The sequence below is a fragment of the Falco cherrug genome, chromosome 3 (assembly GCF_023634085.1).
Source record: "Falco cherrug isolate bFalChe1 chromosome 3, bFalChe1.pri, whole genome shotgun sequence".
Taxonomy (NCBI): domain Eukaryota; kingdom Metazoa; phylum Chordata; class Aves; order Falconiformes; family Falconidae; genus Falco; species Falco cherrug.
In genome coordinates, this window is record NC_073699.1 from 37,351,297 (window position 1) to 37,373,992 (window position 22,696).

Sequence of the window (22,696 nt, forward strand, 5' to 3'; positions counted from 1 at the left end):
GAGTATTTTGCTGGGGCATAATAATAAAAGAGCTTGTTGCTGAGGGAAGTAGCTCAATCCAAAGGCCAAGCTGGTTTTGTCAGTAAGTTCACCAAAAAGTGGCCCAATAAGAAAATCATAATTTTCTAAAAATGACTGCAGCCATTTTGAGTAAGATAATTATGCACTAGCTGTCCTCTTCTGTGAAAGGAAAAGAATATTCTCTGTTTACAGTTCTACAGGTAGGTTTATAATTAAAAAAACCCTGCTCCTACTGCTGAAGGTGTAGAAGGACTTAGTGTAATTCTGGTAGTCTCTGTAACTTGAACAGATGAAGAGGCAGGGTTTTTTTTTCATGAAAATATTTTAGAAACAGGTAACAGCTCTTCAGCACCTATGAAATGCTTCAGCTGGAAGCCTGCTAGTGCGCTCTGTCCTTCTCCCACTCCAGGAGCATTAGGAAGGTCTGGAGTAAAGCAAATAGACTTGCAATATAAGCACCTGCTTCCTCATAATCAGCTTTATGTGCAACAGAGAAATTGTGTACCATGCTAGCTTGCATACTTTCAAAACAGTAATCTTTTTAATTTCACACAGTGAATGGGAGCGGTGCCAAAATACACTTACTCAGAGGTGAGCTCTCTTTTGGAAGCTTGCCTTGAAATGCTGATGGGCATGCTGCTGATTTCAGGAGTAACGATGGAGGGGATCTGCTCTGGGCTTGACTGCTGAACTGGTAGCACCAGCTGATAGTGATGGTGTAGCTGATGCTGAGCAAACTCCTTTGCTCTTTTGCCTTTCCTTTGGACTATTTACTGTACTTTTGGGGGGTCTCCTGGAAGGAGCTAAATACTACAGTGTAATGGGGTATATCTTAATTTTCGGAATGTAGTTATGATTAAGCTTGTCAGTCAACAGCAAGTACCTTGGTAAAAGTTGTTGATTAAACACAGGAGATTTCTTACTCTGAAAAACTTAGTAAGAATGGGATTTTCCTTTCAGATGGTGAAATGTAAGTATCTTGTGTCAGCTGTCATTGCGTCTACCCCAAAGAAAGCACCAAGTGGGAGGTGGAGTTGGCTAGACATAAGCATCCAGTGCCCTGTTACATGTCATCAGGTATTTGAGATGTGTGTGGATGTCTGTGGAGGCTCTGGATGTTCCCCGAGAAGTGCCCAAGACCTTGCTCTGGGAGCAGCAGCTAATGGCCAGGGGGGATATGCTAGGGCATCTTGAAGATGCTGAATACCTAAATTTAGGCAAGCTCAATCATAACCCTGCTGGTAATGGCTAGTCTCAGTGCTCTGCTAATTATTGTGACGAGGTTTCTGTTGACAATGGTGGGAGTGTGGGCACATAGTCCACTTGTATACATATAAATGTCCTAAACTGGAGGTGAATCCCACTCTGTGTTAGCCAGCTTTGCATATGTATGACCATCCTTTAACTGAAGCTTGGTGTCGTGTATCCCAAGTTTTTGGTTTAAAAATCCTCAAAATGAGTGTTTTAAAAACATTTATTGCTTGTGGCAGTGGTTTGTAAAACTTACTGATGCTTTAGAGACAATTTTTTTAAAAATGCAAGAAGGCTTGTGTGAGAGAAGTGCTACTTGACAGAAACCCATCCTTGCCTTTGCAGATCCTACAGATGGAGCAGCACTGGGTGTTGCACTGACAGGCACACAGTTCTAGGCTCTGAGGTTGAAATGCAGGGGTTTGAGCAGGGGGACTTCGACAAAGATGTAGTGCTGCTTTCTTGCTAGCCCTGATAAGGATACAAAATTGGTTTCAGGGCTGCGACCAAAAAGCATCCCTCAATTATGGTAGTTAAGGAAGCATATGGAAACTACAAATCAAGTACGATTGCAAATGGCTTGCGGGAGAGTGAGAATAATCAGTGCTCTCAACTATACCCTTTTATTCCCAGGAAACTGAATTAATCTGGCTGGAGGCAATATTTTACTACACTTAAGAACTTAAATACAGGCATGGATGTCCTAGATTTGTTACCAAAGCCTTCTGGATGTTTTTTGTTTGCTGTATTTTTTAAGATTGTGCTGACTATAGGTGTGGTGGGAGAAGACGGGTCTGGGGGTGGAAGGAGGCAAAACGCTGCTTGGTTTCATACATTAACAACCTCAACAGAATCCAGTTTTTAAATTTTTAGGTTGGGTTTTGATCTCCTGAGGTGCAGCCAAGATTTCCAGGTTCCTGCAGGTGTAAGAGCTTTGTCTGGGCGATGGGGAGGATGCAGGTTTGAACTTCCTTTGCTGGTACCCGCTGGTCTGTTGCTTGGGCCTAATCCTGAGCTGTCACACTGACAGTGAGCAGCAGAACCGTTGTGCTGCATTCTTCCCAGTGCCAAACATCCTACCTGCTGGGATCCGTGTCTAGCTAATTTGGAGCTGACGTGTGTATATATATAAAAATATACAGACACACAGATACGTGTATATACATAGACTATATATGCATATAGACTGTATATAACTGTTGTGCCATACCAATGTATTTTAACTCATGCTCCTTTTTAGTTATTTAGTATTTCAGGAGCTCTCATTTTGAAAACTATTATTTAGTAGTGACCTGACTTGTACATTTCCATGTGGTCATTTCTAGTATACCATTTCCAGAACTGAGTTTTAAATAATGGGAGTATTTTTTTCCTGGTTTGGAAATGTAAGGCAATTTATCCACTTAGCTGTTGCTTAATTCTGCATTTCATTTTCAAAAAAAAAGAAACAAATAAAAATAATTAATCACTCTTTATAGAGCTAAATTCATAATACAGATGCATTTTAATCCTATAACAAATGCCAAAGAGCCATTTTCTGGGTGGATGGAGGTTCTCTTCTAGAGGAAAAAAAAAGAGTTTTGGTAAGATTCTTGGCATAAACTGAATTTTACAGGATTAGTTCTTTGATATTTATGGCAAGTATAATAAAAAATAAAATATTTGAAAAATAATACATAGCTTTCAGTAGTTGACCATTTGATTTTTCTAATCTGAGGACTTCTCAAAGTATTTTTTGCAGTGCACTGGTTGTACCCTGCTGTTTGTTTGTTTCCACAAGGCTTGGAATAGCCAGTCATGCACAAAAACATCGATTTTAGCACATTTGACTTAAAAACAGCACAGGGAAAAGGATCACTAGGCTAAAGGAGCCAAGTATTTGCAGAAACTTGTTGTTGAGTCTTTTGTGTTCCCTGCTGGCAGTTTCTCCAGTGGAAAATTAATGGAAATTAAATTAAGTAGCAACTCACCAGGGCTGTCAGCTGATTTTTGCGTAGAGCAGGTATTTATTTTCTCTTGCCACCAATAACTCTATTCTTATCACCACTATAAATGAATTTTTTAGTGTTACATTATCAATTGCTATTGCATGTTAACAAGCTCTGGTTCAACTTGTTAAACTTCCCTTGTCAAATTTTATCTTAACTAAGAGAAGAAAAAGGCAGCATGTAACTTCATGAAATGTTTCTGGAGTGCAGATACAGAGTGGAAAAAGGGCACCCCTTTTATCATGTCTGCTTTCTGTTTACTACACAGGACTGTGGGCTACTGAAATAAAATTTCAGCTAATGAATTCTTCTAGCAGTCTTAACATGGGAGAATGGAGTCTGTAAGTGTGCTGAAATCCTCTAGTCTGTACATACAGCTTTGCAATGTCATGTTCCAAGGCTTGAAAAGGTATATGATTTCATCTGATAAAGTAGTAAGCGTCACAACTTCCATGAGGAAAAGAGTGGAAAATGGGTATCTACCAGAAAGTTTGATTCAAGAGTACAGTTAAAATTCTCAATGTAAAAAAGCTTCTCTAAATGTTTGTTTTTTACAGGATCGTGTTCATAGAAGTGGAAGCTGAAGTGAGGCTTGAGTTAACAAAGATAAATATTGACTCCATGAATATTTTCTCTGTGATTTAGTTTTGGGAACAGGCCTTATTCAGATCAATGCCAGAAATCATTAGAGAAAGTCTGAAAGTCTCTCTTTCTTAGCTGTCTCTCTTCTCCCAGTTTTTGAAGCAAATACGCCTTTTCAGAACTGACATTGTAATAACCCCTATAACATACAGTGACTCAAATACTGGATATTACTATTGCAAGAACATAATCCATACAATAGAAAATTACATGTTGTGTTTGTTGAGAACAGAGCCCTTGCTTGCTGGATTATAATCTGAAATTATTTGTGAAATTTTTTGTTAAGGCAGCTTTTAAAACATTACATATTTCTCTGACTCCAGTGAGTCTTCTGTGATTTTCTTTAATAATGGTAGTTTAAAAAAAACAACAAACAACTGAGAAACATTCTTGAGGAATAAAAAAATGCAAAGATGAATCAAAACCAGAAGGCTACATGTACTTTTTTGATTACTGCTTTTTGACTATTCAAAATCTTGACCATTCACCATGGCAATAATACCATAGCAAAGCTATGCGAGACATTTGGGCTTCCCTGTGTGTAATTCAGATGCCCTCTAGGCTAAAATGTGAAATTGATTTTACTTCTGCGCATCTCTGATTCACGAGGGATGCATGAGCCTGTGTTGATCATGTTATCTGACTGCAACAACTTGATTACAAATTTATTATTTTTTTTTTACTTTTGGGGGAAAGTTGCCACTATAACATTTTCTGAAAGATTGGTCCTTCCAAGTTCCTAAGTTGTGTATTCTGAATTACTGGTTATTCCAGAAAAAGCATGACGGTGAACACACATGCAATGACATGGTTATATTTTGCTTGATTTTCATGAAATATTTTGGAAAGATGATATTTTTGCCAGGTTTTCCACCGTCAAGTGATTGAGGTAGTTTAGATATGCTCCTCTGAGTCTAGATACCAAATAACTGTGTGCTGGAGTTGACAGTACTTCAATATGTTTAAACAGCCTTAACTCATGTAGCTTTATGCTGCAATTGTCTGTTCTCTCACAAATAGATAAATGTTTAAATTTGTCTCAAATGTGTTGTTTAGAAGTGAGGTATGCTGAAGGAAGGTGTGAATTACAGAAGTTGGCCAAAGCTTATTTCTGTCCTTGTTTTTTTTAGTATATTTGGCTGTGTGTTTGCACCCAGCACTATCCAGTTGAAAATCTGTGTTTTCTAGTTATTCTTTAGCTGAGGCGTAGGTGTTACTTACGTGTGTGTTAATCTAAACACCGTTAAATTGGAGACAAACCTTTATGGTCACCAGCAGCTCCATTATCCAGGCAGATGCACAGAAACCAGATCACTTCAGACCAGTGGGAGTCTTGTACATGCCAGTGCTGGGGTGCTTGGGCTGCTGATGGAGCAGTGGGAGCAGCTTTCTCTTTCTCCTTCTCCTGGGCTGGGATCTCTGCTGTGCAGCTCAACCACAAACATGCATGGTTGCATCAAACGTCAGCCTGGATTAAGAGTCAGGCAAAATAAAATGGTTGAGGATGAAGCCTTTGCTTTTTCACCTCCCATTCTGTTGTTTTTTGCTGGATTTCTGCTTTGGGAAGGCAGGATTTTGCCAGTTCCTGGTACTGCAGTCCCAGAGGCAATGCAATCTGTATTGTACTGCCAGGACTCTGCGCTGCTCTTCATGAGCCAGGTACGGCAGTGAGGAGTCACACAAACGTCACCCTTAGAGTTATTTAAAGAACAAGGAGAGCCTTTTAAATACAAAGCGAGGATGCGGACATGCTTGGCTTTCCTACGGCGAGCAGTCAAAGCCAGCAGAGGAGACACAGATGGACCCATTGTGTAACAGCCTTGCTGGTCGGCTGGTTGATGTATCCCTTGTGACAGAGCATCCCTTCAGCATGACAGTGAGCAGGGAGGGCAGGGAGGAGAGCAGGCGTATGGAAACCATCACAGTTTGAATCTGCCCTTGAATTTATTTTCAGTTCTTCAAAAGATGTCCCTAGTTGCAAACAAAACCAAAAATATCAGTCCTAAAGCGTGTGTTACTATTTTAATAATATTCTTGCTGTGAAATGTTTTTTGGAGGCTGTGCCATTGCTTGTTTCGAAGTGTTTTATCATGCTCTGCATATTGCTGTTCATAGCTGAATACCTTTTGTTAGCAAATTCAGTTTGTGGATCATGTACAGACACAAATGGGACTGATTTTTTTTCCCCTGGGATTATAAATTATCAATTCTCTTTTTAAGGTAGTCTTTTAAAATGAAAGACAAATATGCATCTGGTGCATGGTTCTCTATCATATTTTATGTGATATTATCACATTATCAAAAATTCAACTATAAGGTCCTGGGCAGGAGGATGGAAGATGACAAATGGAACACAAAAAAAAAAATTAATACTAAAGTGATATTTTTCTAGTTTTCTGTGACCATGCGCATATGCTGTTTCTCTCTCTTCCCAGTTTACCACAGTTTAATTGTGTACATTATCAAAACGTTAGCAAAAGTTCCAGCCATTTCAGTTAATGTAGGCTCTACCATAGTACAGAAGCAGTATTTTCCTCTGTGAACTGTTTGTCATGAGTGGTATTTTAATCTGTTTTAGTTGGTCAAGTAATTAGTCCCACAGTTCTCAAAGCCTCAAGTCAAGCAGTTCAGGATCCTGCTTTTCCTTTCTTCCTTATGGAGTAGTGCCTGAAGCACACCGATGTTTTTGGCAGGGTTCTCTGTGTGCTGTCAGCAATCGATACATTTCTGATAATGGAAACCAAGGGGTGAGTTGAACCTATTACAGAAGCTAAGCCACAATGGTCAGGGCTGTAAGAGTAGCATCTTCCCTCCCTAAAAAAATAGTGTTTTGGGTAATTTACAAAACGTTTGACATCATCAGCAACAGGATGGTAGGCTGCAGTGGTCTGGGGTTATGCTTTTCATCAGCAAGCTGTCGTTACACTACTGCTGTAGCTCACATGGCTCGCTAACCAGAGCTTGCTCCTGCCAGGATGGGAACCTGACTTGAGTATTTCAGCCAAGTGCTTTGTTTGGCATTAGTGAAAGGAAGAACTTCACAAATTGAAGGTGGCACACTCTGCTAAGATAAACTTCTGCTTCCTTACTCACAGCACGCTGTAAAGAAAGATGCTGGCCTAGATTTGCTCATCTGCTAAGATCTGCTGTGCAAACAGCCAAAAAACAGTCATGTAGAGGACAGAAAGCAGTTCCCACTGCCAAGGGGAGCTCTTCGCTGGGCTAGTTGTCAGGTGTGTCTCCATAGTCACTTGTGTCAGCTAGACCATATCAGTGGGATTGGGAGGGAGAAGGGGGGCTTTTAAAGGTAGGAACAGATGGGATGGGTAGTGCTTCCAGGAAAACTTCCATACCTACATCCTTTCCGTAATGTCAGTTTGGGTATTTGCATTAGAACTTTGTGCTGGAGGTGAAATAAGGCAAAGATTACCCTAAGCAAGCTAGCGGAATCAGTGACCTGCTGAGTTCTGCTTAGGAGGGGAAGAGAGTCAAGGGGGGGTGTGTGTGTGTAAGAAGAGATCGTTGAGGGGAAGTAAGATAAGAAAAAGATAATACGAATAATTTATTTTGAAAACCCAAAAGTTGATGGTAGGGAAGAGGCCGTAGTTTGTGTTGTCAGCTTCACTGTGGACTTGCAGCTGCATTGCTGTTTAACGTCCGTATGTGCAAAGGAGGGAGAATAAATTCAGTTGCCTTGAATTTCTGGGGGAAAAAAAGAATCAGAAATTACGGATATGGATAAAAATGGTAAATTTTCAAAACACAGTAATGTTCTGCAAAGATAGTGTTATAGCTGCAGTGCTCCAGGTTGCACAAGATGTAGTGTGTCTACACAATAGTAATGTAATCTGCCTCTGGAAGTGGTCGTTTTTGTATCATATTAAAAACTGCTGTCAGGTGAATGCTTATTTTAGACAGTGACTCACGGAGAAGTAGCTCGATCTCTGTGAAGGCTGCATCGCTTTTGTCTGAAGTAGCTAACACACTAATTGGGTGTTCCCAGGAGAGCAGCGAGGAGCAAGGAGGCGGCTGTGGTTGTCCAGTGCTGCAGAGGGGACTCGATGACAGTGGATGTTAAGCAGGCACTGAACCCTGACTGCCAACTTCTCACAGACTGAAGCTACTCCTTTTCATCTATTTTATGAAAAGATTTATTTATTTGTGAATGGCTTTACCTGTCTTAACCTTTGAGTTTTCATTAAAACACAGGTAGCAGGTTGGTTTTTTTCTCCCAGAAATTCTCTGACGGCTGTAGGAAAAGGCAGGCATGCTAGGGGAAGTCCAGCACCAAGGAGAAAAAGGCGCCTAGGAAGACTGGAGCAGAACGTCACAAGAAAGGACTAGGATGAAAGGCGATAAGTTGAGGAGGAGAAGATGTTTGATTTTACGAAAATTGTGGATGATCTGCCTGACATTATGCATAGCGGGATGTGTTGCATTTGCAGTTGTCTTCAGCTCTCTTAAGCCTGTGTTTCTAGTGGGTATGATTTTAAGGCTAATAACAGTGCTTCCCTGAGCCTCCATTCTGAAGAAAGAGGTGCCATTTATTTGCTGTTGTGTATGAAGAGAATTATTTAAATAATTTTAGTGAAAAGTTTAAATGTCAATTCCTATATGACTACTCTCATTCTTTATCATGGAGCATTCCACATGCTCAGTTGCTTCTAGGTTTGTGCTATGAAGAAGATACTAGACTGTTAGGCCAGTGCTAATAGTATGAAAGTAGAAAAAGGATGGAAAGTGTTGTACATTGTTGATTAATCGTGGAAAAGAATCTACTTTAGTCTTTCTGTTGGTTTTGTTCTTTGTTTTTTACAGTTATGACACTAGTTGCTTTAATATGTTTAAATCAAAGTGGATGACAGATGATCAGCATGCCAGTAAAACTGCTTGCTAGTTTTATGTAATGGATGACCATGACTGAGCTTACGAAGATCAGTTTACCATCACAGATTCTAGAACTGAAAATCCAGCCCATTCCTCAAAATACAATTATATACACTGATAGTACTTCAAAAGATAGGAATAGGAAGAGAATTTAATTCTGTAATAGAAAATAATGCCATTTTGTCATTAAGGTCTCTTATCTTTGATAGATAGAAGTAGAAATAAGGTTAATACTATCAACTGTAATATTTCATAACTTTGCAGTAAGACTTTGGTAAGTTTTTACAACATGCTAATACAGAGTACTGCTTCCATAGGACAGTATGGAAGGTGGTGAGGATGGTTTTTCAAGATGAAGAAGGTAACTTCATCATAGTTTATGTTTTGTTGTGATTTCTTTAGGGGACTGTTACTATTCATGTACCTCTCAGTATCAGGGTAACTTTATGGTTGTCTGCAGTTGGATAATGTGAGCATAATACCAGACCCACAATAAGTGACTGGCTATCTTATGTCATGGTAATTACTGCTTGTAATGTTTGTCACAGCAGTGTTTTCCTAGACAAAAAGGAAAAAAAAAAAAAAAGTATGTTCTACTATGTAATTTGAAAATCTACAAGAACAAATTTCAGTAACTCAGTCTGTACAGCAGTGTTAGGGCTTCATGAACAGTTACTAACACAAATATATATATATTACCAGGGAGAGTGTTTCCATCTAACAGAACAAACTGGAGAACAGGCTGGACCCAGTACTAGCCAGAGGTCTGGCCGTGTGTTCTCAGTTTTGCTTGGATACCTGCGGGCCACAGTTGAGGTAGTTTCTTGTTATGAAAAAAAGAGTGAATTTAGGACAAGAACACTACAGGTGGCAGTAGTGCTAAGCCAGATGCATTCTTCTGCTACCGCATATTATGTCAGTAGTTTAATTCTTTAAAATGCAAAGCTTTCAAGTAATTAAAAACAAACAAAAAACAACAAAACCCCCATCCCTGGACTCAGAGCAAATACATTATACAGCACAATGAATGCATAATGTTAAAAGCATCTTGGAAAAACATTTAGATCAGGAGTACTTACAAATATTCCTGGTACCTCCCTTCAGTTTTAATCCGCCTGGATTGACCATTTTGTATGCTTACAGTGGTTTACCAAAAAAACAAGTTTCATAGAACTTCGTAATCTTTTTCATAGTATCTCCACGTTTTATGAAGTTCTGTCTTTATATCGTTAAAAATGTAAGTATATATTTTGGTTACTGTTTCCTAAAATGATGTTATATAGATCATAGGTAAACTACTTGGAAAAAAAGGGCAAAGCAATAATTTGCAGATCGAGTTTGCCCAAATCTCCCACCATCCCAATAGAACCATAGGTGGTAATTGCTGCGTCAAGCTTTTTCTGAGTCCTTTACCACTTTGGAAGGTGTTTTGTGTATTGCCACTTGCAGACTAAGAAATATAAGCTTCCCCCACTCTCAAATGGTGTGTTATCCACCCACTTGCTTGACTGTGCAACCTGTGTTTTTTGATTTGATATTACTCTGTAGCAGTTGTCTCAGTTACACAGCATTAGATTCCAGCTTCAGGTCCAATTTGTTCCACCAGGATTGTTGCGTGTATTTTAAAAACATAACAAACATATGAAAACTGATTATTTTTTTGTTCATTTAGATCCTTCCAAAAAACAGCAATGCTTTCCCTTCCCTCAAAGAAAGGGATCAAGGGTGAGAAACCAGAGCTAAGAAATTTTGTGAGGGCATGAATGACTCCCCAGTGGCTTTAAAGAGAAACTATTGTGTATTCATAGTTGTCACAAATCACCACTCATGTGCAGCTCATTTTTCAATGTGAGAACTGTGTATAAGTGAACAAATCTACATTATATGGTAGTGGTGGGGTCCAAAATAAATGCATATTTAGTTCAAGGTAGATCTGAAGGTCTGATACTGATACAGTTATGCTGCATAGTGTAAGTGAACTACGGCAACTTGCTTGATAGTCTTTAATGTAGTGTAGTGCAAAGCAGTGGTGCATGGTACTGTTTTCCCTGCCACGGCCAGTCTTTTCACTTTGTGCTGTTCCAGCAAGTATGATCATTCCCAACTGCAACGTTGCCAGATTTGTCCATGGAAACATCACTTTTCACATTGTGACACATGCCCATGGATGTTTTGAAAGCACAACTCTAGGTCTTGTTTTGTGATTTTTAACTCTTGTGATCTGGGATGCAGGATGCTTAGTAAATAATAATGGAAACGAAACAAGATAATGACTCATCTGCCACCATTGCTCCTTGCAGATATTTACCAGTTAGAAAATTGTACCCTAAGAACACATCCTGACTTGGGAAATATGGAAACAATTTTAATTGTTTATGGACTGAAGAGAGGCCTTCCACAGGAGATTATTTTAGTCATCATCAGTGGAATTGTTAAGGATGAGCATCTTCAGTCCAGTAGTTAGTGTTGAGTAATGAAGAAATATGTATAGTAATGGAGTCTAGTGCCTGACATCAGTGAACACTGTCTGCTGTCTAGAATAGATAGTCCAGATGGTGCAGACTTTCTAACTTTCTTGTTGAAATCATTCTGCTTTACACAGATACTAAATATTCTTCGGCAGTTATTCCTGCCTGGGATTTCTGGGACAGTTGTGTGCACATGCTATACAGCATACTTGCAGGGGTCTCTTAGGAAGCCCTGACCTTTCCACAGACCAGCTGGCAGCTCTGGTGGTGCTTTGGCATGGCTATGTGGTGTCAGCCACCTTTGGCTCATGCCCAGTAGGTCCTACTCTGCCCAGAGGCTTCAGAGGCATTTCCTTACTGCACATGCATCTTCTCAAATGAGCTGACAGATTTTAGTTGTTTTGTAGTGTCTGGTTTTACATCCACCATTTTGAAAATATCTTCAGTTGATACGCATGCAACAAGTGTTTAAGTCATGAGAAGATGGCCATTGTGAGGTTATATTTAGTTCCTGTGGAAGAAATTGTTAACAAACTTTGAAAGGGTTGAACAATTGTTTTAAAGGTGAGAAGAAAGATTGGTGTGTAGCTTAAATATGCTTAATCTTTATAAGAGATTGCTTAGAGAAGAGATGCATCTGTGCCCTATTTGTTTCAAGACCTGGTGGCCTTGTTGAGGTACTTTGTGTTGATTAGGCCTGGAGATCTTCTGGTGATGGTACTTCACAGTTCATAATGTCAAGTTCAGATCTCGAGTGCTAATCAAACAACAGAAACCTTGCATCTTTGAAAGGGTTGAGATCACAAAAACGCCCAACCTGCCTGAAAAATCTGAAAGGCCTAATGGTAAACTAGACATCACCTGAAATTAATTTAGACAGTGGAAAGGGATTGTATGGTATAGAGTGTTTGCAATATGGTTTTACTTACTGCAGAAAGTATTTTTTAATGTGATGGTATCTATTTCAGTCTGTAGTCTAGCATGCTTTTTCCTAAAACAGAAGGACCCGATCCTTCTTTAGCTCTTCAGTACTTCACCAGTCAGTCAGAACATCGGCTTGTCTCCTGAATTCTCATGGCATAGAATTGGTGAAGGCAGTTTCTTGCCACTGGAACAGCCTTGAGGGCTTTGTTTGATATTTTTCATGTTTAATTTGGAGCAACTGTGGGTTGCTATAAATTACACCAAACAGTGGCCTGGTGTCTGGCTGACTGAGATGATACTCAGAAACTCCTCTTACCTTTCCTTCCTCAGCAATGGGGGATATCCTGAACTGTGGCTTGATAAACATAGGAAGAGCTTGATGTAAAGAAATACTGAAGTCACTGTGCATGTTCACATCAAAAAGGAAATTTATAGGAGGAGATGTCATAGCAAATAAAGCGATCATGAGCTTAGAGCTTCTGCTGTCCATGTCTGGTAGTGTGAAAACAACAGAACAATCAGAGAAGTAACTAAATCAAACCTGATAAAAGGTAATACTTATCTCCTGAGTAACATTAACTAGATTGTAGTTAATACATAGTACATGGCTGGAGTCCAGACATGAGGACAATGTACAAAGGAGCGGGATAATGCAGAAGAGTATACAGAGCCCTGGCTGATAGAAGGTGTGTTGGAAGAGCTAGAGTGTTCTATTCCTGTTTTTTTAATCTGGTGACAGTGTGTAAGGAAGTTCATAATTCGTCGGAATGGGATGGTACATTGATCGTGGGAACATCCCTATTGCATCTTCCTTTACAACAGTGTCGTGGTTTAACCCCAGCTGGCAACTAAACACCCCACAGCTGCTCACTGACTCCCCTGCAGTGGGTTGGGGGTAAGAATTGGAAGGGTAAAAGTGAGAAAACTCATGAGTTGGGATAAAGATGGTTTAACAGGTAAAGCAAAAGCTGTGCACGCAAGCAAAGCAAAGCAAGGAATTCATTCACCACTTTCCATGGGCAGGCAGGTGCTCAGCCAGCCCCAGGAAAGCCGGGCTCCATCACACGTAATGATTACTTGGGAAGACAAACTCCGTAATGCCGAATGTCCCCTGCTTATTTCTTCTTCCCTTAGTTTATATACTCAGCATGATGCCATGTAGTATGGAATATCCCTCTGGCTAGTTTGAGTCACCTGTCCTGGCTGTGTCCCCTCCCAGTGTCCCATGCCCCACCAGCCCTCTTGCTGGCAGGACCTGGGAAACTGAAAAGTCCTTGACTGAGTATAAACATTACTCAGCAAGAACCAAACCCGTCAGCGTGCTATCAGCATTGTTCTCACACCAAATCCAAGACACAGCACTGCACCAGCTACTGAGAAGAAAAATATCTCAACTGAAACCAGGACAGTCAATGCTGGCCACAGAGTACTGGACCAAATGACCTGAAAAGCCCCACATATAGAGTGTGTGAGTTTATGTATTACTTATACTTGCCCTGTATACCCTACTGCCCTACCTGAAATGTATCTGTGAATGCTGTTATCTCAATAATGATCTTTCTTGACAAATTGAAAACCAAGAAAGGAAAATCATGAAAATCTGGTCTGTAATCAGGTTGACTGTAAAGATAAATGTCAGTTGTGTTTGGTTTTGTCTTTATTTTGAAAGAAACATTTTAGTCACTCTTTCAAAAGAAAAAAAAAGTTTGTTAGCACCAATTAATTCCAGCTTCATTAGCTGTAAACAAGTGATCAAGCAAACAGCAATGGAGAACAGCAGCGGGATAGTATTGTTCATTACAGGTGACTCAGCCATCCCTGTGAGTCAAATCATAGACATTTCAGCAGACAGGGAAATAATACTGTCCTTGTAGACGATGTGGGCAAGACCATGTCAGTAACACTTGGAGCAGTTCTGTTCATGATGGATGTACTCACATCAACAAGAGATGAACACAGACTTGTAGGATGATCAGGGCAATGGAAAGAGAACCCATCTGAAGTGGTATACTGGGATGCTCTCTGCGGAATGTGGGTGCATAGACAAAATTGCTGTGAACTAGCTATCACAGGTACTGTTGTCAATATAGCCCTGCAGAACTGGTCCAAGGATATGGAGAAGATGAGAGGGCAGGAGTGGAGAGGACAAGATGAGCTAGCTCTACGCCTTCCCAGTTCTGAAACAGGTTTCTAACAGACTGAGGACAAAAACGCAGCCAGTTGTGAGGTAAACCATAGTGTGTGTCTCCTGGATCACTGCAATAGCAAGGGTGACCCTGGAAGATAATTTACAGTACTGTGACCTATTGGCTTATGTATGCCATAGACGTAATGGTTTAATTTTTGGAAATTCCACTCTCTGGGGTGTATCTCACCGTGGCAGGAAGCAGAGGGTCATCTTAGAGGGGTTTCTGCCTTTGGTCTCCAGATCTCTTTCAGGAGCGCTGGCAGCTGTGGACAGCTTTGTCCAGAATTGGTGGTTTTTTCTTTCTAATTCTGTTTTCTTCTAGCTTGAAAAAAATAAGTAATTGGAAAGCTCAGAAAGACTGACATGTAAATATTAACAATAAACAGAAACTGACTCCTTGGGTCAGTTTCGAAACCGATTTGATTTCAGCAAAGTGCTCACTATCTTGTTCCCATTAGTAGTTATATGTAGCAACAGGACAGCCTACTTGTGGCTTTTTGATTTGGTGAGGAAAACTTGTAGGCTTTTTTTCAAGTGTTTCATCAATGTGTATTGTATTAGAAAAAAAATGTATATTTTAACGTGTGGATGGGGAAAAAGCAGTTAAGTATTGTTTTAAAGTTGGTTTACAGCAGCTTTTTAGAGATAAATTGTGCTAAACCAATTATCCACATAGATATGTTAGGACTGTATATAGGCATTGATACTATAAAACAGATTTTGAGAATGTTAGAATTAAATTCATACAAAATGGGAATAATGCTGTTCGCAGTAGATAAGGGTAAAAGAAGGCAGAGCAAAACATTTCTGGCCTTGTCTTTTGTACTTTATTCTGGGAAAGACAAAGTTCCCATAGCATCTGCTGTAAGAATATCTTCAGCTAATCACTGGTAAAATAATTTTGAAAAGTTAAGGAAGATTTATGTAAAAAACAGTTTTGCGAAAGGCTCAGTGAGAGTTGTGAAAGAGACATCAGATGTAGTAGTGTTTGGGTGGCTGTGACTGTGGGGGCCAGGTGCGGGTGGCAAATGGCACTGCCCTTCAGCAGCAGGCCTTGTAGTGGGAACACCAGCTACCTGGAGGGACAAGGTGTCTTCTCTTAGTTCCATGTTATCAGGTCACATCAAGCTGTCCCCTTAGCACATCACAGCGCTTCTTGGCACAGTTCTTGTTACATTTGGTGGGCTGGGACCTTCAGGGTTGGTTTTTTTTTTTGCTTTTCCATCTTTTCCCATTTTCAGCATGATAATTTGTATTGCATTGAACAGTACCTCTTGGGCATTGTAGCAAGTGATCCAGCCCCCTTCCCTGAGGAAAGTGTCGGAAGTGTGAAACTTACTTTTGGTAAACAGTACCCCATCAAAGCGATTCCATTTATGAGGGCGAAGGAGACGTGCATGTGAACAAGCTAGAACAGTAGCATAAGACAAAGGCAGGCAAGGGATGAAACTTGAGTATTTTGGACAACATTTGGAATAATTGGTCTGTTGTTTCAGGGTGCTATTGAGACTTGGTTTGTAGAGACTGACTGGTTTATTGCATCAGCAAGTGGCCTTTAAAGGAGAGGAGAGGGAACAGAAATCTTCCCAGAAAATCTTCAAGGTTTGTGCGTGACCATAAGTGATAACTGATCTCTGAAGGGTTCTGTTGCTACTTTTTGAATATAATTTTTGCTTTGCACTCATAATCTATCAAGTGATTACCATTTATTTGATTGCTGTGTTCTGAAGCAGATGATTTCTATGTCATATTCCTACTTCAGCTTCTGTTGTTGCCCTGAGGGCTCTTTGCCAGATAAGTTCTCTTGATATGTTGGAGCTGTTTGAAAAGTAAAAATGATTCATTGTATCAACTTCTTCAATATAGAGAATAAATTGTTCTTGTAAACTGCAGCTTATCTCCCAGTGTTGAATTTGGTTTGTTCCCATTTATGCAGAGCATTTAAAAACTGTAGATTTTATCACCTGCCAATAATGATAGCAGTGTTTTACTGCCCATCCTCTCCCTCCACCCCCAGCACGCTGTATCCTGTATTTTGTAAATCGGAGAGTGAGACCTAGAGTTCAATACTTTTCACATTTGGATAGGTTTGAAATTTCATTTGCCATTAAGGAAGTCAGGCAAGTTGCTTAAGCAGTGATAAAAAGACTTCTATGAAAAAGTCATTTTCCATCTGTTTTGCAGGCTTTGCCTTAAGCAAACTTTTCTGGGGAGTCTTAGAGAGCAAAGCAGCTAATCCTGCCGCTGAGCTTCAGAGGAATGGCAGCAGCAGAACGTGTCCATGGGATGTGTTTACACCAGACAGCGGAAATCACAGTACTTTGGCATCCTTTTTTTGCTGGTGCAGCTCTGCCAGCACTCCCCGAAGAGGTCTGGTGTGGTGGCAGACTAAAGAGCAGTCAGGGTAGCATCCTAGCTTGTACTCTAATAGGGGGGAGAGGGGCACTGGGAAAGGATGCTCCAGGCACTCCCAGGGACTCGCCTGGCTTGGGAAGCTATCTGCTGTCCAGGAGCCGGAGGAAGAGGCAGGGACAGCAGAGGAAGAGACAGGTGAGACCCCTGTCTATGGGAGAGTATCTCAGCCAGCTTTTGGAACGAAATACTGTGTTTTCTTGGTTATTTAAATCTATAAAATGGTGTAAAAATGAATGGATTATTTTCTGTCAGCTTTCGGTGCTTTTTGTGATAACAGCTAGAGAAATACCTGTTTTTACAGAATACTCTTTTTGTGGAGCAGTGGAAAGTGATGTGTAGTTTGATGTGAGTTAAAAGACTTTGGACAACATGCCTGCATTACACACCACTTTCTCTTCAATTCTTGTTAAATGTGTTTTCTACTTTAGGATGCTGAGAACCACTCTGTGAATGTCTCCCATCTGATATGACTAATTTCTAAAGGCTTTTTATTGCCTTTAAAGCATTACAGTCCAAATAGAAAGTCAGTATCTGCATTACTGATGACTTTTATCAACTCTTCTTGGGTTCTAACACACCAGCCAGACTTCCAAAGGTCTTTTGGATAACTGAATTGCAAAATCTGTCAGCTTGGCCAGGAGGAGGTGGAGAGCTTTGACGTGAGCTTTGATGCATTTTTCTTTTCTCCTTGAGAAGTTCTGGTATACGTGTTTTTTAGAAGAAAAGTTCCTGTATTAGTATAATAAAGATTTTGATCATAATTAATTTCTAGTAGCTGTCAGTATCCAAAAAATTCGCTTGTATATAACAAAGACAGCAGAGACAGGCAAAGAAAGGCCAGTTACTCTGTATATGAGCTAGTCTGCAAATTACACAGAGTTAGTATGGAAAACATAAATTTTATGTTTGGCCACGATGAGCAAAGGCAGAAATCCCTAGCTTCTAATTATGCACCATATTATTGTATCTCTGCTTCAGATATCAAACACTAGTTCTCTTTTTAGATGTGTAAGTAGTAGTGCTCTCATGTTTTCAGATGTGTTGTCATAGTACTATACTGATTTAATATAATCTTTGAAAAGATTTCCCTCTTCTTTTTGCTTTATTGTGCAAAGTTACAGCTTTTAACAAAGAGTGCTGAAGACCTTAGGCTGTTTATATGGATCATTCTCTGTAGTTTTTGCTTTTGTCTTTGGGCAAATGGGTAAATTCTTAATCTTCATAATCAACAACCAAACATAACAGCAACAAGCACAATTGTTTATTTACCTGTACTGTTAGTATTTTGAGTTGTTAGATGGTAACCAAGTAGTACTGTGAATGTAAGGTATTTTATTGATTAAGAATGTTTTGCAGCATGATGGTTGTAGATCTTTGCTCAAAACAGGAGTGATTGTAGTTACTTTAGATATGTGGAGTCACAGCCACAGGCATGTCTTTTCTTGCTAGCTCCTTGTTAGGATGTTGCCTTTGCCATTAATGATTAATTGAAGAAACCTAAATCTTTTCATTTTACCTTTAGAATGTAATTTAGGGTTTTTACGTCTTCTAGAAGTACATCTGCTATTACTAGTACACCGATTACAATGATTCATTATATGATATGAATCATACTTGTGGTGTACAAAAGCCTGTAACAACATGTTTATCTATCAGTATTGATACAGTGCTCAGTATGATGGCATCAGTGCGATGTGGCTATCATCAGGTGGTCAGAGTGAGGCTTCAGAAGTCTCTGTATGAGCATTTAGCAGTATGGGAGGGAGAGAGCAATCTAAATATACTGTTATTTTGTCCTAGTTGTGGCATGTTAATACATACATATTTATATGGTACTTCCTCAGCAAAAGGTCAGGGTGTTTTGTGAACCACTGTCATAAGTCAGTTTTTGGGTGGAGGACAGTAGCCAGCTAGCATATCATATTAGCATTTTTGTGCTTGACTGTCACTGTTCTTGATCAATTCTAGTTACACTTTTTTATTTTATTTATTTTTTACTGTGTCCCTCTGGTGAGGATAGTAAGAAATAGGTAAACACATGCCTCTGCCAAAACAAAGAAGAATGTGTAAGCCTTTTAATAAATCTGAATGTTTAGGGCATATGGGCTTTAGGTGGTTATTGTTTAGAAAGTAGGATAAGGAAAGGCAAGCTCAACAGTGCTGGAACAGCAGGGGGATGTGGTTCTGGAGGATAAAGCCGGGTCTGTGACCATCAGCTTCTGTAGCCAACGTCCACTTGAAGTAATTGGAAACATCCTTCCCTTTCCCTTCTCCATGGCCTTATCTCCTGGTGCTGGAGTTTGTACACCCTTGCAGCCAGGTGTCCCCCCCCCCCCCCCTTCTCCGTGGGACTGGGGCCCTGGTGAGGAAGCACTGCCTGGTCCACACTCGGGCTGTGTCAGGACAGTCCTGGGGCACAGGAAGGCACTTTCCGTATGGTGAACTGGTGCCTCACTGGTTTGAACATTGGAGTTAGAGGCTGCTGGTCAGAGAATTAACTGAAAGCTTTGGAGTGGTGAGCAGGGAAAAACAATGTGTCTTGGTTTTATTTTTTATTTGCTTAAAATGAACTTAGTTGTGTTTTTTAATAAGGTCAGTTTTATCAAACCACCTGCTACCATTACCAGTTTCTCTGCTCTAAGAATATTCTCCAGGGCCCTTAAAATACGCTTGGATAAAGTACTGACCTAAGGTGCACTCTTTCCAAGAGGAAGAACTGCAGGCTTTTTGATCTAGGCCAGGCAAATAATAAAGAATAGACTAAAGACTTAAAAACTAGAACAAAATTAGGATTTATTGGGAGAAAGTTAAAAAAAAAAAAGTTCCAACGATAGATGATGGTGTGGCTGATAGAAGAAAAAACAGAGGTGTGATATAGATGTGTCCATATGGGAATAACACTTACTAGAGAGTATTAAGGTGAGTGTGGCCAGAAGACTTGTGTACCTTTCCCAAAGGGAGGTCAGGAAGACATAGCCTCACCAGAAAGTTGCTAGTAGGGAGGAATCTCACCAAGAGCTTAAACCACGGATTCAGTCCCATAAGGAAATACAGGTCTTAAAGGGAGTCAGCCGCTGGCTGAGGAAATGGGACAGTAGGAGATTGGAGGTTGTGTTGGTTTGGGACACTTGGCGTAGCCTTGGACTAGTCTTGGATCCTCTTTTGCTCATCTTTTGAAGCTTAAACCCAGCTTTTCCTCACAGAGAGCTCTGACTGAGGAAGATGTGGTATTTTCTTAAAACCATTAAATGATTATCAAAAAAGCAGTAAATTCATCAGCAAAACCAAGGAAAGGATTGGGAAAGAGTAAAGGTGGTAACTAAGTTTAATTTGAGCTTGGGTATTAAAGAAAAGGACAATTCTAAATACAAGGCTGGCTGGGTAAGTGTATTGCAGGGATCAAGTGAAAGCATCCTCACTGCTGAGAAAGTGGGAGACATGAAGCCGAGAGACGTGGGGTGGTGGTAAAGAGATCTGTCCCCAGGGTCCTCTAGTTTCTGCTGTTTATGTCTCAGCTGGTTCATTATAGCTCACCTGTTGGCTGGATTTACAAAGACTTGGAAATGAAGGATTCAAAACTGCTTGGTCTCAAATGCAGACGGGGCTGATACAAATATATCTGTCCAGAAGTTGGGAGGTGGCATTTGGAGACTGCAGCGAAGCATCAGAGGAAGGAAGAAGTTAGATGATGTAGTAGGTGATCTTGCAACTGGCTCACATTTCCTTACACCTAATAACAGTATAAGCAACATCAGGGATTATAACTTAAGTCTGCAGAAAATCACCTTAGCGATGGTGGTATAAATGGTTTGTGAGCAATTGATGTGTAAGAAACAAGTTTTTCTCCCCACTGAGTGCAAATACTGTTGAATGCCTGTGTGCAGGTTCAACCTTCCAGCAGAGAAAACTGGAGAAGACTGGAGCAGTCTTAAAGCATCGATTCACATCTGATGCTGACTGAATGCAGATGGCTTAAGTGGTGCCTGTCTTCAGTTTTATGCTTTGCCTCTCTCTTGAAGGCTGCTGCTGGGGCAGCGGTGCTGGCTGAGTGACATATGAAATATGTGTGTTTACATTTATGAGCCAAACTGTAAAAATGTGTTTGGGAGCAGAGTCACATAAACCAGCGCTTGTAGCTGCTAAAATTCTTGTGGCTGGGAAGTACGAGCAGAGCATTCCTTGTTTGCTGGATACAGCTGAGGAGCAGTAAGTAGTAAAAATTACTATGATTCAAAATGGGCAGAGAAAATGTCTAGAGTTGTATTTTGGGGGGCTTTCCACATTGAAAACCTGTTAAAATGGATCAGGTAGAAAAAAACATTCCAGTAATTGCAAGAGTGTGGTTTTAGCATGGCTAGAAACAGCAGGGGTTCTTATGGTGGTTCCTGTCCTTTGCCTACCTGTGAAAACTTTCATCTTAGACATGGATGCCAATGCTGACAGTTTGGGGCATTACTGACAAAATGATTTGGAGCAAAGGTTAGTTTTTCAGAGCATCAGTCTGAGTCATTGGTGGTGGGGGGACAACCATCAAGACAGAAGAGCTGGAAGAAGTTAAAATTATAGACTATTTGGAGGAACTTTGGCATTATCTCTAGGTGTAGACTCTGACATCTTGGCACCAACTTGGCAAACGCTTGCAGCAACTGCTGTAGTGTGATTTGGCAATTCTGCAGAGGCCTGGATGGGAGCATATTAGTCCTGTTGCCACACACACAGAAGAGCCTTGTTGGGAGGGCTGATTGCAGACACTGGGGATCAGCTTCTCCAGCATATCAGGAACCTGTGGTCATCTTGGCCTCATATGTTGCCAAAGTGCAAATATTAGTGGTTCACCCACAGCTGGATAAAGGAGTACAGTCGGTGTAGTCTTGCAGGAGTGGACTACAGAGCAGCTGAATTCTTCTCAGTGAGTGGTCTTTCGTACTAGGATATTGGGTAATTGGAAAATCATCTGGCAGGGCTGATCTCCAGAAAATGTAGCATCTCCGTGTCATCCTGTAGGAAAGGTCTTCTGAGCCCTGAGGAATTTGGCATTCTGAGTGAAATACTCCTTTGCAGACGGACCTGATGGGTGGCAGGTTCAGGTATTGGCTGATTATAGCAGGTATCCAAGATATTTCCAGTACTTGATGATGAGCATATGACTGCTGCGTTCTTTGCAAAAGCTTTGGCTGAAGGAACGGAGGGTTTCTATGGATATAAACAGAATGCAGCAGGTACCGTCATCAGCGTTCTGGTTCCAGGCACTGATATGTTGCAAAAGACAGTCGTGAGAGCTAAGCTGTTGTGTGGCATGGGAGAGTGTTCATTGGCACCTGCATGGGTCCTTGCATCACCCATAAAGCAGCTGTGAACCTCAAGTCTGAGGTTTGTTCACTAAAAATACCAAGAGGTTTTGACTGTAGCATAGTTGCCAGTTCGTGAGCCTTTCACCTGGTGGGTGAAATGGGATTCTAGAGAGGGGATTGCAGCCAGCTTGTCCTGTTCTTCTTGGTGACTTACCAATCAACAGTTGATGGAAAGCATCAGGTAGCTGAACACTTCTTGTATTGGGCTTTAAATAAAGACTCAACCTGATGAGTTAAATAGAGATCCTGGCAAGTCACAGAGGAAATTATAGAAACCCCACAAGGCAGAATCGAGGTGGGGGAAGTGTCCTTTGTAAGAACAAATTTAACTTGGTCTCTAGTAAATGAGAAGATGGTCTTGGAAGACCAGTCTTTGGTTGAAAGCAAATGTTTACAAGAAGCTGTCTGCTTTGATTCCGCTGTCCCTGAAGGATGAAAAGCAAAAGTCTGCTAAACCTAGTGGGTTTAGTAGTTCTGTTTTGGTACGTGCACTCTTCAGAAACTCTACATTGTCAGGAAGAGGTTACTTTTGGTGGAAAAAGTAATAGTATCCACATTTTT

At 40.5% G+C, this 22,696-nt stretch overlaps 1 protein-coding gene across 2 annotated transcripts in view; it reads left to right on the forward strand.

Moving 5' to 3' along the window:
• ZNF704 (zinc finger protein 704) overlaps nt 1–22,696 on the forward strand; it is a 97,852-nt gene that overhangs the window by 47,731 nt on the left and 27,425 nt on the right. The window lies entirely within an intron of this gene.